This window comes from Hylobates moloch, unplaced genomic scaffold, assembly GCF_009828535.3.
Source record: "Hylobates moloch isolate HMO894 unplaced genomic scaffold, HMol_V3 SCAFFOLD_20, whole genome shotgun sequence".
In the NCBI taxonomy this organism is placed as follows: domain Eukaryota; kingdom Metazoa; phylum Chordata; class Mammalia; order Primates; family Hylobatidae; genus Hylobates; species Hylobates moloch.
Genome location: NW_026652295.1, coordinates 21,943,187 through 21,955,083, shown reverse-complemented (window position 1 = coordinate 21,955,083; position 11,897 = coordinate 21,943,187).

Sequence of the window (11,897 nt, the reverse complement as noted above, 5' to 3'; positions counted from 1 at the left end):
TAATGGCATGGTAAACCAGAGCCTTGGGATGGTTGGAGTTAATCTGGGAACAATTTCAAGGAAAGAGTGTTGGTTAAGGTTCCACCATGAAATGATAATGGAGTGAGGCACATCCGCTGTTTTATGATGTATTCCTATTGAGTAGGTAGCATGGTGGTTATGAGCATGTTTTAGAGTCTGTGGGCCTGATGGATGCAGCCATGCACCTCTAGTTGGCATTTTTAATCTTTCTCAATTTTTCTTATTGCTCAGCCAAAGAAATAATAGTATATGTCCAATGAAGATTTGAGACAGATTAAGTGGGACAATACCTGTCAAAAGGTGAGAAGAGTGTCTGCACATAGTATATTACCAATAAGTCCATTGTTGCCACAGTTGTTGCTTAGGTCCCAGCATGAAGTAAGCGTTCAGTGAAAAATGGATGATTTCATTCATACCTGGGAGGACAATGATGGACAGAGGGAAGAGAGAGTGGTTACTAGGCTCTTCCTCTGATGGTCCCTTGACGACTCAATCCCGTGTATCCAAATTCAACACCCATTCAATCACAAGGCCCCAAGTTGTACAATAAATTAACAGGGAGAATCCAATAACACCTTCTGACTCTTGTGTCCATTTCTAAAGGGTATCAGATGGGCTGGGCATGGTGGTTCATGCCTGTAATCCCAGCACTTTGGGAGGCCAAGGCAGGCAGATCACCAGAGATCAGGAGTTCGAGACCAGCCTGGCCAACATGGTGAAACCTTGTCTCTACTAAAAATACAAAAAATCAGCTGGGTGTGCTGGCGCACACCTATAGTACCAGGCTGAGGCATGAGAATCACTTGAACCTGGGAGGTGGAGGCTGCAGTGAGCTGAGATCACACCACTGCACTCCAGACTGGGCGACAGAGTGAGACTCTGTCTCAAAAAAAAAAAAAAAAAAAAAAAAGTACCAGATGTATCTGTTTTCTGTAACAGAGTTAGAGAGAGAACAGTGGGAATATGAAGTTTAGAGATGTGCTAGTATCCCATGATTAAAAACAAAAATAAAATAAAAGAGGAAACAACTCTCATCAACGCTACAGTGTACTTCTCTTTTTGTAGGAACGTCACCTTCCTTCACTTCCCAACAGTCAGCTTTCTTTAAAATACCTTCTGTTCTTCAAGCTCCATTTGTTTTTCCACTGCTACGATTTGGTTTCTACCTCTTTTCTCACAACTGTGCTCACCAAGGCCTCAATGCTGCCTTCATTAATTGATCCCACAGCCACTTTTTAGCCTTTTCAGCCTTGACTTCCTTGCTGTAGCTGACACATCGTTGGCCCTTTTCACAAAGTGAATTTTCCCTCTCACTAGTTGCCTTGTATGTCATTACTCATTTCTGGTTTTTATTCTGCATTTCTGACTGCCCCTTCCCAGGTTCTTTCCAAGATCTCTTGCTGTCTACTAACATCATTAGTATCCCTGGCTCTGTGTGTCCCTTGCTCCCTTAATCCACCCTGCAGAGAAGCCCCTAGACCCTCTAACTTCATGTCCTTCCTCTCTTCCTCTCCACACATGGTCCAAATCTCTCTTAGCTCCATGACTTTCCCTGAGGGCCTCGCCTCTGTACTTTCGAATGTATCCAAATTTCTGCCTGGAATACCCACCCACATTCCCATTGGTCTAATTCCTGGTGATCCTTCAGTTCCCAGCTTAGATGTCATTACTACAGAGACATTCCTGATCTTTAAGTAACCAAGTCCCCTCACATGAGTTTCCTCCCTTATAATACTCTCATTTTCTTTTAATTACTTGTAAATGTCTGCATTCCCTGATGGGGTAAATTGGGGCATCCCCACTTATGACTTTGTACAATTTGTACTACAAAAGTTTCAGGGCAGAGAGAGTAAAGAGGCATAGAAATCTCGACCGGGTGCAGTGGCTCACACCTGTAATCCCAGCACTTTGGGAGGCCGAGGAGGGTGGATCACAAGGTCAGGAGTTCGAGGCCAGCCTGGCCAACATGGTGAAACCCCCCATCTCTACTAAAAATACAAAAATTAGGCAGGCATGGTGGTGTGCACCTGTAATCCCAGCTACTTGGGAGGCTGAGGCAGCAGAACCGCTTGAACAGGGAGGTGGAGGTTGCAGTGAGCCGAGATCATGCTACTGCAGACTGGACAACAGAGACAGACTGCATCTCCAAACAAACAAACAAACAAACAAACAAACAGGCATAGAAATCTCATGTGTGCTCTGTGATCCCTGGTTTGGGACAACTCTGCTCAGTGACTTCACTGTTATTTAATTTGCACAGAAAGAACATTAAGGCCAGCAGAACTGCTATTCCCTAATAACTTGAAAGTTTGTGAAGGAGAAACTGTGTCTGTGTTATACATCACTGAATTCTCACTCCTAGCACAGTGCCTGGAGTTTTTCAACTGAGTATTGCTAAATGTATAAATCCTCCCCATTGCCATGTTCTGGAACCGCACTGTCCCATACGGTAGTCCCCAAGCCACATGTGGCTACCGAGTACCTGACATATGGCTTGAGATGTGCTAAGTATAAAATACACACCACGTTTAAGACCTGGCAAGAAAACATCTTAATAATTTCGTATTGATTACAAGATGAAATAACATTTTAGTTATATTGTGTTAAATAAAACATGTAATTAATGTACTAAATAATTTGCATTTGAGGGTCACAGTAGGTTTCTATTGGACAGCACTATTCTAGACTTTCTTCTGAGACATTGCTGTATATCCAAACATTCATTGAATACCTCCAGCTGATGTCCCACAGACACTGTAAATGCAATGAAATTAAATTTATCATATTTCCCAATGACTTGCACTTCCTCTTCAGATGTTGCCTCAGATGTTAATGGCTGCAATTCATCTGGTTACCTAAGGCAAAATATTGGATTATTCCTCCACTCTTATTTTTTTAAGAAAAGACTCTTCCAATTTTCCCTTTTCCTTCCTGCCACAATGCCATTAATATGGCCACTGGACTCTCCAGCATAAATCCCCATTGGCACATCTAGGAGACCTTTTTGACAAGGCATAAGACAGCCTCTGGCTGTCATCAGATTACAATCTACCTCTTCAGTGTCTCCTCGCTCTATTGTCTCACTAACCCCCTCTACTTGATACTCAAAAAAAATAGCTCACATTGACTATGTTTCAAAAATATATCTTTACAATACCTTATCATTCTCATACTGCAAATGAAGAAACTGAAGCAGAGAGGTCAACTAATTAGCCCAGCATTTGCACCTAAATGATGGAGCTGGTATTTGAACCTAGACCATTTGACTTTGGTATCTGGCCTCTTAACCAATGCCCTTTATTTCACATCCACAGTAATTTCTATTCTCTGACTGTATCAAGATTTCTCACAACTTTGTATCTTTACAATTTTTTTCCTTTGCATGAGAACTTCCACTGTCTCCTCATTACTTTATCCACCAGATCAATTCTTTGACATCCTTTAAGACGCATCTCCAAAGAAACCCGTGTGTCAATTTATCAGACCTTACCAGAAATATTTAGTAGTTTTTCTGTGTGCTTGCCTAGCATTTAAGACAATGTAAATATTACATGTCTTCCTCGTTAGAAAATGTATTTTATATCTTAAATTTCTACCATCAAGTGCAGTGCTTGACAATAGCTGGTTCCCAGTGAATGTCTATCGGATTTTTGGCTGCAGGGGGTGGAGGAGATAGGGCCATATGAACAGGACAACTTTTGGTCAGGAGGTCTTGAGATTGCTGATTGAGCTGAGATTGTCTGGACTCTTGAGATTTCCCATTCTAATTTGAGAAACATTGAACTATACAAGAATGAAGTTCATTCTAGTTATCTTAGGTTATCATTCAGGGAGCTATTGTTGACAAACAGTCATGAGATTTCAGGGCAGTGTTAGAGCTGAGACCATTTAATAGGTAAAGCCCTAGTTGCACAAAGAAGCAAACTGAGATTAGAAAGATTAAGTAAATTATCCACAATGACACTGCAAGTTAGTATCAGAGCTCTGCTTAAACCTGCATTTTCTGACTTCTAATCTATCCAGAGTTCCTGGCTCTTTCCTATGAACATACAAATGCCAAAATGATTTTATGTGTTTATACACATATGCATACACATATATCTTCACTGCTAATGAACTGATTCAATAAATGCATGTGTTTGCCTCACGTAAAGCCTGGATCTATTTCTGGGAATGATTAGAACTAATATAAATTCAGTGATTTATACATGGGATCGTCTCATTTACTTCCGAACTGTACAAAGAAATTCACAACTTCACTTTTCTCCCAGGAGAGGAAAAAAATCTATCCAGTCAACAGTTTTCCAACAAAAAAGGCAGTGCAAAGGAATCAACTTTATTGAGTTCTGCTGACTTACTTTTCCCAGTTTTCAATGCTTCCATAACTACCATCACGATAGCATAAAAGCGCTAACATTTTTGTAATAATTGTCCTTTACCACGATTTCTGAAAAATGCTTTACATGCTTTATCACATTCAATCTATAAAACAACCCTATGAGATAGATCGCAATTACAATTTCCTATTTTATAGTTGGGGATACTAAAGCCCAATTTAATAAATGCCACAGGGTCATAGAATTTTTAAGTGGCAGAAGCCGCACTTGTATTTAAAATGGATCTGACACCAAAGCTTATGCTTGTAACCACTAATCCAGTCCATGTGTCTTTAACAGTATACTTAATTCCTATCCAAAATGATGGAATCATAGAATTAAAGACCCAGAAATGATATTGGATACTGCCTGATCCCTATAAGTCACTTAATAGAAACACAAAGTGAGGTTCTGGAAAATAGGTGAATCAACCTCTCTTGGACTTAGTGTGCTTATAATTTTCCATATTTTTCTATATCACACAATAAAGTGCTTTGCATAGTGTACATACTTAATAAATATGGATGATTGACTCTCACGGATTCTTCCATAACTATATACAGCCATATAAACACATGCATATGCATATATGTGTATCAATGTCTAGTCTATGCGTTTCCAATAATACAGAAAGTTAGAATAACAGCCAGCTTGTCAAAACATAGCAAAAAGGACCACATTTTGGAAAGAATTACAGCATCATTACTGTTGACATGGGTAGAATAGATGAGTGTCCCCTAACTACTGCCTGTCAGGGCCTACTCCTATCTCAGCACTGAGTTTAAATAGTACTCAGCCAGCTGCCTGTGGATTTAGCCAACATTGCATGTCAATGCAAAACTCTGATTTCCCAGATGGTTATTTCTAGGCCCGCGATCAAAAATAGTAACTGAGCATGGCCGTAAGACATATCACCCTACACATAGGCTAGTGGTTTCTTGCTTTCTTCATATATCCTCCCTGTGTGCAGAATAGGCATGTAGATGTTAGCTATTTTAATAACTCTCACTAGGAACAAAAAGAGAGAAACAGGAGGATTTGGGCAGCAATCTTCTAAATCTGTGAAAATCTCTGTATAACTTTGCCCCTCATATCTTCAACTGCATTCTTTCTTTCCCCACTGTTATTATTGGATATAGAGTATCCACTCTGTGAACTTCCTTGAGCAAGTATTTTCCCTCCTTTATGTATCCCCTCTATCATCACCAGCACAGTAGCTTTGCACTTGAAAAGCAAAACAGAGAACTGTAACAGACACAAAACAAACACACCAAACAAACAAACTTCAAATGTTCTGAGGGAAAAAAATAGAAGAAGTTCCAATTTTAAAGTTTGACTAGCCCTTTGCCTGCCCCAAGGTAAGAAAATGCTAGCGCAATGCGGAAAATCAGATCTGTGAGGCAGTGCTTTCGAACAATTCAACTTGTGACAAGAAATAGAACAACCCTCAAAATTTCATCAGAGCAACTTTGGTTAACAATTCTGAATCCCTAAATGGTGAATTAGGAAATCTCTCTGAGGCAAAAACTGGGGAGGCTGTAAAGATCTAGAATACCATCTTTGCCCTGACATGCCTTGGGTTTATGGGGAGCCACTCCTGGTTATATATTTGGGAAGAGATCATTTCATTGCCTTGGAGGGGAGCCTCTCTTCTTATAAATTACATTAATTCAGACCTTCATTGGTCCTTCCTGGTTCTATTTCAATAACCAAACATAGGAATAAATTGTTCTGAGCTTGCTTTGTTTATTCTAGTTCTTTCCTCCACCAGCTCCCTTTTCTGATCTTTCTATTCCCCTAGGCAGAGAATCTTTACAGGGGAAAATTGTTCATTTCAATGTTAGCATTTTTTCTTATACTAGAATAACTTGGCTCAGCTACTCTGACCTTGAAGTGCAATCTCTCTCCCCCACTATAAGAAATCATCAGGAGCTGTAAGGTGAACAGCACCAAGTTTCCATTTCTTTGCAATCCATATTTACATGGTGAAGATATTATGCTGGTTCCAAAGGAAAAGGGACAGCCCATCATCCTAAAAGAATGATAGATAAGGATTAGGGTTAATACTGGAAAACATTTAGAAACTGAAAGAAAGACTGCATTCATGACAGAAATAAAAGGGGCCATTCTTTGGCAAAACATAAAACAGCATCTGTTGAAACAACTCAAGTTCTGAGCTGCTTTGCATGGCATCCTTTGTTGCCCAAGGATGGCAGCTTCTCTCAGGCCTTTGAGGACATGAAATGATGACAGATATGGGTCCTGTGCCAAGAAGCAAGAAAAAAATCACATTTTGATGTGCAACTACTTGATTCTTAGCCATCTGAAAATACAGAGAGGAAGCTGTCAATTGCATGTAATGAACTGCCTTGGTAGCACTGAGTGATTAATTTCCAGCTTTACCCTGCTCTATCATGTACTGTGGAGAGCACATTACCAGAGCTTTTTGGCTTCAAGGGAAAGATCAACCCCATGTGTGTAATCTACTCCAGGTGTACCAAAGTGGGCTCTTTGCCCTTTTTCTTTGGCTCAGTACCCTACCCCATTGACATTCTGGTGTGATGCATTGGCTTTTTCTGTGTGCAATGTTCATAATAACAAAGTCCAGAAAATTCCCATTTGATTCACATATTTATAGCAACAACTCGTTTTTGTCAGTATTTTTAACACCATACATTTTAGCTATAAAATGGGGAAAACGAAAACACAATCTTGGTCATGCTTTAAACCACAGAACTAAATAACTGAGGTCACCTACCACTTGCAGATTATTAACAAAGCTTTTAATACACACAACTGATTGTAGGTATTATTAGAAACAGAGAGGATGAATGTTTTAAACCACGAAGGTCATTCTGATTTGTATAGTGTAAAAAATAGAAAACATCAAATACATACACTCTTCACTATTTCATATTTATTCCCAAAACATTTCAGATATATCTGATTAAAGGACTAGTAACTTTTCTTTCTCCACATATGAGGTAGCTAATAGATACCAGCCTTGTTGGGGGAAAAATGGACTTTGTTTTACTGCAAGTAGATTTTATGACTTTTTCTTTTGATGTCTAAATAATGAAACATGCCAGAGGCTTTGTTGTCTGTTTATAGTACCTATGTACACTCTTAATGAGTTGCCAATTTCTACTTCCTTTAAGAAACCCTAATGGTAAAACATTTATCTACATATTGAAAAATTCATTTAAGCATGTTCTGCGTTTCCAGTGAGGCACCGTCTAATGGTCTTTTTAATTAAATGTTGGTTCCAAGGATTTCTCTGTTGTTTAAGGCTATAGTTCAGTTCGTTCATCATGTATTGCAGGTCGGGAGACATGAAATTTAACTCGAACCATGATTTTTAAGGGAGGATTTGGCTTAAGTTGTTTTAAAGATAACTCAAAAGGGATATACATACTTAACCCTGAGACCTTACTGATGATAATCTGAATTTTAATTTTGTTTTGGCCTCTCTGTTATGATACCAGAGGTGGAAAGACTTACTAAGTAAGAAAATCTTTGCCAAGAAGTTGCCTTCATGAAAGAAGGTTATTTTTGTTAATTGACCAGAGGCAGCAGTTGGGTAACAAGTCGCGGCAGCTGATGCACTGCACACCTATAGGTTGGTAGGGTCACGGGATCTCAGTTCTATGACACTATGAGGTGGTGTTACCCAATTTGAGGCTCAGCTATTCTTGAGAATAGTTGAATGTTGTTACTAAAGTGGAAATTATTGGTAGTGGGCGAAGACAATGTTGAGACAATGTTAAGCTGGAGTGAAATTTGTAAAAGAAAGCCACAGAATCAATTCAAACCCAAATTTAGTCTCCGGAGTATGTAGGAAGACATGGGTACTTGCAGTGTAAACTCCATTCTCAAATGCCTTCTTCCCTTAATATGCTTGGAAGCCCCTATAGCTGCACGTGGGGTTAAAGAAGCAATATTGCCTACCTGAGTGAAGTATGTCCCTTCTCTTCTTTCGTGAGCTTTCTCCACTACTGAAGGGAAAAACAAACAAAAAGTATTACCTACTTTCTTTCCCTTACTGCTAAGAAAGAACCTGGTCTTTGATTAGGCAAATCTGTTTCCCTACTCAAGAAGAAACAATAAAAGTCCTTTGTTGCAGTATCTAGTGGACCCTAAGTTGATTTTGTATCAGGGCCCATTTTTACTAATTAATCACCTGCACTGCACATCCTTAAAAGTGAAAGTTCTATTAGTTGGTTAAGGATGTCTTTCCTGCCTCCTTCCAGAAGCTTTACATAAATGTTCAAGACAATTTTTTTTGTTACACTCTCCAAGGATTACAATAGATGGTCACTTTAGGCATAGCTTTCCAGAAACTCCCCTTTGTGCGGGAGCTAAAATATTAAATGTATAAAAACAATTACGTGGGAAATGCTGTATTTCAATGCTTAGATTTACTCATATTAAAACTAAAAGATCATTGGGTTGGAAAGTGAAGAAAACCATCTTGGTCCTGGATGAGACTGTGTCAGAACCTGGAACAATCTTCTCAGGGGCTCATCAACAGAATAAAAACATGTAAAACATCTATCTTTTTTGTTTATTTCTTTAGCCTATGGGATGGCTATTGAAAAGTTCCCCCCAATATGTTCCACTTTATATAAAAAATTGTTTTCAATATAAAAAAAATTTACTGAAACATTAATAACATTTTAGAGAAAAGGAAAAATAAAGAGACAATTATGTAAACAGTAGAGCCAACAAGAGGCAGGAAAGCATCTCTAAAAACCTAGCAAGACCCTTAGGCTAAATTAAATAGTACTAATATTTATTGAATGTTTTGTGCCATGTACTTCACATATTTAATCTCAATTAGCATTCTTAATGATCCTGTGAGGTAGATATTACTATTCTAAATTTTAGAGATAAGGGTCTGGGACTCAAAGAGTATAGGAAACTAACCCCAGCAGTTGTTCAGTGGTAGAAGGTGAAATCGAGCTCAAGTCTTCCTAATTCCAGAATCCACATTCTCCTGCCTCTACCATTTGGGCTCCTGGGCAACAGAACTGAGTGAGCAAATGTTCTGTACAACTATTCCACAAAACTGTTTTTCTATGACTTGGGATTATTTAAGGGTCAGGTCCCATCAAATATCAACGTTTGGAAAGCCATGGGCAAAGCTAATCTCAGATTCAGTACTTACAAATACTCAAGTTCAGGAGACTAGTATGTTGCAGGGTTAAAACAGGGACCCAGGTTTACCTTCATCTCTAACCCTCTTCTCCCTCAGGATGAGGGAGAAGTTTCATCTATATGATATGCCTGCCTGACCTGGAGAACTTGGCATTAAAGGAAATGTGTTTATCAAATGTGTCATCTTATCCTTGGAGGGCAACTGAGGATCAGAGCAAAGCTGCCTTGAATTGTTTCATCGAGTTATTCCGTTGCAGTTACATGGAACATCAAAAAACGTCAAGAAACCTAAAACATGGAAACTTGTTTAATTTTCTCAAACAATGGCACTAACTAAAGCAAACGAAACTTTGACAGAAGAAAGAGGCAATTGTTTAGCCTTGTCATGTCCTCACAGTTAATAACACAAAGGGTATATTCACAGTGCAAAGATACTTTCCCTTTCTCAAAATAGGAGACTACGTATTGTAAGATATTTCACAGACGTCCTTCCCCATAGAACTCTGTAAACTTTACAAGCTCAAGAACAAAATCAAAGTTTCAATTCACGGGACTCATTCACCTTGCATTTTAGGTATTCTAATGGTATATTTGTACTGTGTGTTGCAACCTATAGAATAAATGTACTTCTTCTTCATGTTTCCTCTTTGCTGCTGACAGATACCAGTGGCTCACCTTTCGGCCTATGAAACAATGATTTCTTTTCAAATTTGAAATCTGAATAACTATGCACCACAATAGCTGCCTTTGACCCAGAATTTTTCTCTAGTCATTATCTTCCAAAGAATTTTTCTGCAGTTCGTTATCCTCTAAGTTCTGAATCATATCTGAAACCTGTTACAACTTAAACTTCTGGCTCCCACTTTTAAGGACTTGCTGTTTCATCAGATTTTCCTTCTCCATTTTTCCATCAGTGAAACCTAAAATAAATTCAGAATCATAAGAATGTAAGAGCAAACCTAACGTTCTGTATCATGACATAATTTTACTTGGAGAAACCAAAATATCTGAAGGTGAGTTCTTCAAATCTTAAGTGACAACAGTTAACTTACTATAAGCAATAGAAAAAAATTTAAATATTAGAACAAGTGCCACAAAAGAATGGACATTTTGGGACAGAAACTTTCTGTATTAGTAAATCTGCCACCCTTCTGAATAATAAATGATTTGATTTCACATCCTCAAGAATCACTATTGTGCTCCTCTTGGGAGGCTTTTGGGGCATTGCTACAGTTTTGGTTAGAGTGGAAAGCAATTATATATAAATGTATTCTTTGATTAATAAAAGTATTTTATAATTTTATATGTATGCTTACCTGAGATGTTACATTACAAAACATCATTACTGGCCAGGCGCAGCGGCTCATGCCTGTAATTGCAGCACTTTGGGAGGCCAAGGCAGGCAGATCACCTCAGGTAGAGAGTTTGAGACCAGCCTGACCAACATGGAGAAACCCCATCTACTAAAAATACAAAATTAGCTGGGTGTGGTGGCACATGCCTGTAATTCAAACTACTCGGGAGGCTGAGGCAGAAGAATCACTTGAACCCGGGAGGCAGAGGTTGTGGTGAGCTGAGATCGCACCATTGCACTCCAGCCTGGGCAACAAGAGTGAAACTCTGCCTCAAAAAAAAAAAATCATTACTTCATAATAAAGTTTCAAAATAAGCAGAAGTATGTATTTGCCTCACTTTGACAGGTATCATTAGTTCAGGGACTCCTTTTTACATTAACTTTCAGATATGATTCCTTGTCAGGATAGAATGTTTGTATAAAAATCTAACTCCAAAACTCAAGTAGAAATACTATTTTTACAAACTATACTCCTCATCAAGATATATGTATTGTGTCCCGATGCATGGTAGTTCCTTATTACTTTTGACTGTGTTTATACATGTGAAATCAACCCCACCATTGCCTCTTTCTTCATTCTGACCATCCTAACCCTAACCATTGGTGTGTTCTGCTGTGTGATTGATTTGTCTTCCATAATTGATTGTTATTGACTGGCCAGAACGAATGGCTCAAGCTCACATTGTGTTCCAACTCATCAACAGAGTATAGTTAACATCTACTTTGGAGCACAATTTGACTTAATTATTAAATATTGCATTTTAGCAATTGGCTGGAAAGGGGTTTATTTCTTTTTTTATTTTTATTTTTTTATTTTAATTTTTTATTATTATACTTTAGGTTTTAGGGTACATGTGCACAATGTGCAGGTTTGTTACATATGTATCCGTGTGCCGTGTTGGTTTGCTGCACCCATTAACTCGTCATTTAGCATTAGGTATATCTCCTAATGCTGTCCCTCCCCCCTCCCCCCACCCCACAACAGTCAC